This window comes from Myotis yumanensis, unplaced genomic scaffold (genome assembly GCF_028538775.1).
Source record: "Myotis yumanensis isolate MYYU_CA2020_CCGP unplaced genomic scaffold, mMyoYum1.0.hap1 SCAF_3, whole genome shotgun sequence".
NCBI classification, from domain to species: domain Eukaryota; kingdom Metazoa; phylum Chordata; class Mammalia; order Chiroptera; family Vespertilionidae; genus Myotis; species Myotis yumanensis.
The window spans coordinates 136,015,196-136,021,643 of NW_027223754.1; the positions used below are offsets into that span (position 1 = coordinate 136,015,196).

Consider the following 6,448-nt stretch of genomic DNA (forward strand, 5'->3'; position numbering starts at 1 on the left):
GGAGTCTCTAGCTTCCGACTGCTCTGAACTCCAGTTCCGGGTGAGTCTCTGGGGATACATACTCATATGGGGATAAACTGGACTGTCTGGCATCGGTCAGAACTCAAGGGCGGCTTTCTCTCAGAGGTGCTTGCTGTGATTACCGGGACACTGAGACATGGGGCCTCTTAGGGTAGGACTGAGGAGCAGCCATAGCTGCTTGCTCCGCCCTGTTGATCTCTTGAGACCCCACCCCACCCAAGCTGTGTGCAGAGGCTTTTGCATATGAAAGGCCTGGCCCTTTGCAATCTGAAAATTACCTAACAAACTGCAGCTGGGTCAGAGAGACCCAGAACATCCAAAAGAAAGCCCAAGGCCCCACAGCAGCTTACATTGCTTCACAGCTGGGCCTCATCTGGGCACCTCCAAACCCCAAACAAAGAAGAGAAATCTGCAGATCTCTCCATAGCTCCTGCTGGGTAGCCTCAGGCAGAGGCTAAATTAGCACCTCCTTAGAGATCCAAGAGCCAGTGTACTCAGTGGTCAGAGTGGGACCATCCAGATTACAACTTCTCACATCCATAAGGAACACACTCAGGGGGCAGACTCAGTGAGCACCAAAGCCCCACTGAAGCAAGTCTTGCCCCAAAAGGATGTCTCCAGCACAGAAGTTCTCCCACTGCAGACATAGCTGATTACCACAGCCAATTGGCCTGGAAGTAAATTCCTCCCAGTGATACCTAAAACAATCAAGGCTTAACTACAACAAGATTGTGCACAAAGCCCACAAAGGGGTGCACCAAGAGTGTCCACCTCAGGTAATTGGGGAGGCTGAGCCACTGGGCCCTATAGGACACCTAGCACAGAAAGCCACTCTATCAACACAGGGAAGCAGCCAAAATTCGGAGACAAAGAAACAGGTCACAAATGACAGAAATGGAGAAAAGCAAACTACTGGATATAGAGTTCAAAACCACGGTTATAAGGTTACTCAAGAATCTTCTAGAAACCACTGATAAATTTAGTGAAACCCTCAAGAAATCTAGTGAGACCCTCGAGGTTATGAAAAAGGACCAACTAGAAGTTAAGCATACACTGACTGAAATAAAGAATAATATACAGAGTTCCAACAGCAGACTAGAGGTTCAGAAGAATCAAGTCAAAGATTTGAAATACGAAAAAGCAAAAAACACCCAACTGGAAAAGCAAAAAGAAAAAAGAATCCAAAAATATGAAGATAGTGTAAGGAGCCTCTGGGACAACTTTAAGCACACCAACATCCGAATTATAGGGGTGCCAAAAGAAGAGAGAGAGAGCAAGATATTGAAAACCTATTTGAAGAAATAATAACAGAAAACTTCCCCTACCTGGTGAAAGAAATAGACTTACAAGTCCAGGAAGCACAGAGAACCCCAAACAAAAGGAATCCAAAGAGGACCACACCAAGACACATCATAATTAACACTTGGATTGCGGGAAACGAGTTAAGTCGGCTCGCGTGAATTGCGCGTACTCCCCGGGAGCCGTCTTAACTCCGTTCATATAGATTTGCGGTGGAGTGCGGGAAACGTGTAAACTCGGGCCGATTGTAACTGCGTATTACCAAATATTTGTTTGTTTGCCGTTCACAAAGATACCTACCTGTGTATGCGAACCGCCATCTTATATTTTGGCGGGAAATTCACCCGACACCGTAGTGTTAAAATGCCAAAAGCAAAAGACAAAGAGAGAATCTTAAAAGCAGCAAGAGAAAAACAGTTAGTTACCTACAAGGGGGTACCGATACAACAGTCAGCTGATTTCTCAACAGAAACTATGCAGGCCAGAAGGGAGTGGCAAGAAATATTCAATAGTAAGAACCTACAACCAAGATTTCTTTACCCAGGAAAGCTATAATTCAGAATTGAAGGTCAGATAAAGAGCTTCACAGATAAGAAAAAGCTAAAGGAGTTCATCACCACCAAACCAGTATTATATGAAATGCTGAAAGGTATCCTTTAAGAAGAGGAAGAAGAAGAAAAAGGTAAAGATACAAATTATGAACCACAAATACACATCTATCAACAAGTGAATCTAAAAATCAAGTGAATGAATAATCTGATGAACAGAATAAACTGGTGAATATAATAGAATCAGGGACATAGAAAGGGAGTGGACTGACTATTCTGGGGGGGGGGGGAAGGGGTGTGGGGGGTGTGGGAAGAGACTGGACAAAAATCATACACCTATGGATGAGGACAGTGGTGGCGGGGGGGGGGGGGGGGGGTAAGGGCAGAGGGTGGGGTGGGAACCGGGTGGAGGGGAGCTATGGAGGGAAAAAAGAGGAACAACTGTAATGATCTGAACAATAAAGATTTAATTAAAAACAAACAAAGGTGGGTAATCTGGTCAGAAGGTCAAATCTTCCAAGTGCATGCAAGTTGCTCCTTCCAGGGGGTCCAGACAGAATGTTCTAGAGCATCTCCAGGAAGGCCTGCAGGGATTTTGCCTCCTCCACATTCTGGAAGGTGTTCTGGACTCTGCCGTACAGGATGAAGTGTTTTATCTCCAGCCAGATGAACCCCAAGTGGTTCTCATCGAACAGGATGAAGACTCCATGGAAGCGCCTGGGGTAGGAGAAGCCATCTAAGGTAACAGTGTCCACTCCATAGAAACACATCCTGCAGGTTCGGGGGTAGTTCTGGTCTCTTGTGCTCACGCCCGCAGGCAGAACAAACGGAACAGGCTGCTCCTCCAAAGCTGCAGCCCTGTACTCCCTGACGCTGGGCTGGGCAGGGCTCTGCCAGCCACGGCCCTCACTTTCCTCAGTCCCATCTTCTTGCTGCTGCTGCTCCCGGATCACCTGCTCGTCAATCTCCTGGACCACCCGGGAGAGCTCGTTGAAGTTGCGGAAGATCTCGCCATCTCGCAGCTGGATGCGGTGCATGAGGTGGATCTCTAACCTTGGGTTGCAGTTTCCCGTGACCTTCGTGACCCTGGCATACTTCCCATGAAAGCTGAGCATGGCAATCGTTAGGCCATAGCCATCGTATTTGCCTTGGAAGAGGCCTGGCCTGATGAGGTCGTCCGGGTGGCTGGGTGGGAGGTAGAGGCGGCGGTAGGTCAGGCAGTCATACTGCTGTCTGTCCTCCTGCACCAGCACCAGCCCCCATGCTTCCCTAAGCCGCGTTGGTGAATCCTTTTGGTGGTCTGTCTTGTTGCACTGGAGGGTGAGCCTGTCCTTCTGAATCTGCACGTGGCGGTTGTGGGACCTGCTGATGCGGCCTTCCATGCACTCCACCGTGGCTAATTTCCTCTCCATCAGGCGAATTCTGAACGCGGGCTTGAATTGCATTGGGCGATCCACATGGGTGTTAAGGCAAGGCCGGTAGGTCCAACCAGTAATGCATAAACCGTCCACCACGACATTCACTAGTGTTCTACAGTACTCAGTATCTAGCTGCCACAATCCCAAAATGTGTCTGTATGGGTGGAGCAGCTTCGCATAGAGTTCTCGATAAGACAGACCTATCGTCTCCAAGTTCTGTAAGTTTTCACCAACGCCAAACTCCTCGCAGCAGCGCCGTCTCCAGATGCTGTCGATGTGCAGGATGCGGTGGAATTTGGTGCAGGCCTGGGCCAGGCTGGGCAGATCGGTGCCAGGGAGCGAGGCGAAGATCTCCACCAGCACCTCCACCGGCAGGTCCTGCAGCGAGCAGTGCGGGGGCGGCGGGGGCGACTTGGGGCTCTCGATTCCTCCACTCCCCGCACAGCACTGCGCTGCCGCATGTGCCTCGATGTGCTTTTCTGCTGGAGCCGGGGCCTGCTTGCCATCGGCCGCTGCTGTCTCAGCTGGGCCTTGGTGCTGCTGACTACACCGACATCCCCGTGAAGAGCCCACACCACAGATGCAAGCGCACTCCTCCATACCTCGATGCCTAACAGCCACCACAGTGTGGGCCGCTGTACCTCAGCCCGGCTTTAAGCTGGCTTGTCCCACCACTCCCCCCAGGGCCTAGCCACGCCCCCTCAGAGAGGAGCCAATTGTAGGACTTCATTAACAGTCCCCTCCCTTTCCCAGTGCCCCCTCCCTGTCCTCCCGCCCTAGCCCCAGGCAGTCACTAATCTGCTTTCTGTATGGATATGCCTCCAGGGATATGCCTATGGGCAGAGGGGGGGGGGGGATTTTTCACATAAATGCAGTCATAATGAAATAAATAAATAAATAAATAAATAAATAAATAAATAAATAAATAAATAAAAATAAATAAAAGGGAAAACTCAAGCAAATCTCCAAACCCACCCTCTAGTGACAGATTTGGGTAACTATAGTTTCTATGAAATTTCAATTGTTAAAATAGATTGTGAGTATTAAAATATTTTTAAAAAAAAGAAAAGAAAAGTATTTCAGACTTCAGCACCCTAGAAAGGCTTCTGAGGTAAGCATCTAAAGTTTTCACAGACGCCCTTAGCATTTCAATGCACAGCTTTCACTGAGCACTAAAGGCCTAGTGGATGGTTTATAAGACCGTGGTGAACTTACTGTGTTGTCTGCCTGGCATTTCTTGTCTTCTGGGGCAGCCCTCTGTATTTCATTCTGGGGAGCCACCCTCCTCTACTCACACCAATGGTTCAAAAGGGACTGACCACAAGCTGCCTGCTCCAGGGGGAGATAAAACCCAGGCTTAGCCAATCCATAGTAATTGATTTCAGGTAGGATTTGATCCAAGCTAGCTCAGTAAGACTCCATTGCAAGCCTTTGGTTAGAACTGTGGGGGAAGAGAAACATTCTGCCCCTGGGATTTCATTAGGCTCATGCACTACAATCACCAGAAGCAGCTGGTAACCTAGAATCAATCACTACGTCAGCCTGGGATGAGGCATAGGTGGGGCCTAGAGAGGATGCTGAACTGAGAATGAAGTCAAGAGAGACAGTCTAATGTTAGAATCCACCCACGTCTGAATTAGACTAACCCCATGTTGTGTTTTATTCTTCTCAGGCAGCCATAACAAAGTACCAAAATGGTTAAACAACAGAATTTATTTTCTAATGAGGAGAAGATGGACTTCTCCCTTTTGAGCAAGATTCTCTGGAACTGCTGATTTGATTTTGGAAAAAGAAAAGATGATAATTGTGTGATTTCGCAGCCAGATTTACATTATAAATTAAAATTTGGGTTGGTGATTCTCAGAAGCCGACTTCTCTTTCGTGTCATGGAAATGGATTATTATGCCAAATAAATGATGATGGTCATTAGAATTTTTGTTTCTTTTAAATTTTTAATTTCAAAATTATCCCTATAAAATTAAACAATAAAGGCAGGTTTAAAGAAAAATATAATCTTTCATCCTCTACTTCCCCCTTCAGTTTTGCTGCCTGAGGTAACCAATGTCATCAATATATTTCCTTTTAAATGAAAATGGAATCATATTTTACACAGTACTCTGCATTTTGCTTTTTTGTTGTTTTTTGGTTATTGGTATGAACATCTTTGCTCCAGGGCAGTACATGTACCTCAAACACATTCTTTACACAGCGACATAATATTTCAAGCAAGCATACACCCGAATTTATTCACTAGACCAGGTAAGTTGCTCAGATTTTATTTTATTTTTGACACCACAAAGAATGTTTCAATAAATATGCACCTGTTTCTGCCTTGACAAAAACACAAAATGAGATTTCTCTAATGTGCCGTTATTTTAGGGTAATTTCAAGGTCCTACCACATCCCTCCAATACAATAAAAGAAAATAATGACCTTTGTTGTCAGGAGACTTTGTTAATAAAAACAAAAGAATGCAAAGACTAAGTTTAAATAACTTAGGTCACAAGCGATCCCACTCACTTTTGAAATGCAGTACTTGTTATAGTCAACCTTCATAAATCATTTCTAGATTTGCAAGATGGCCATGAAGTCTCCATATTCATTTGAAGGCCTTGGGTAGTTTCGCAAAGTGTGGTTCCTAGAGCCACACTGGTTGGGATAACACACATGTTCACAGTAAAGAGTCCATTGCTCACCATCCAGATGTTTTTGTTCCGTGGGTTTGGAGTGGGGCCCAGGTAGCTTCATTCGTCAACAAAAAATTTCCAGGTAGAATTCCCGGGAGAAAGCGCTGGAGTTTGCAAGCTTTGGACTAGATCAAGGATCAGCCAAATTTGGCCCTACACCTGTTTTTTATAGCTGGTGAGGTAAGAATGGCTTTTACATTTTTAAATGGTTGGGGGGAAAAAGAAGAACATTTCATATGTGAAAATTACATGCAATTCAAATTTCAGTGTCCATAAATAAAGTGTTAGTGGAACACAGCACGCCCATTCATTCCCTATTGTCTAGGCTGCTTTTGAGCTGCAACAGCAGAGTTGAGCAGTTGCCATACAGAAACCATATGGCCACAAAGCCAAAATATTTACAATCTGGCCCTTTGCAGAAGAAGAAGTTGCCAACTCCTAGACTAGATGATCTCTAAGGTCCCTGTCATTTCTA

General features: G+C 46.0%; 1 pseudogene; it reads right to left on the minus strand.

Moving 5' to 3' along the window:
* Nucleotides 1-2,431: 2,431 nt before the first annotated feature.
* LOC139005341 (F-box only protein 31 pseudogene) lies at nt 2,432-3,886 on the minus strand (annotated as a pseudogene).
* Between the last annotated feature and the right edge of the window lie 2,562 nt (nt 3,887-6,448).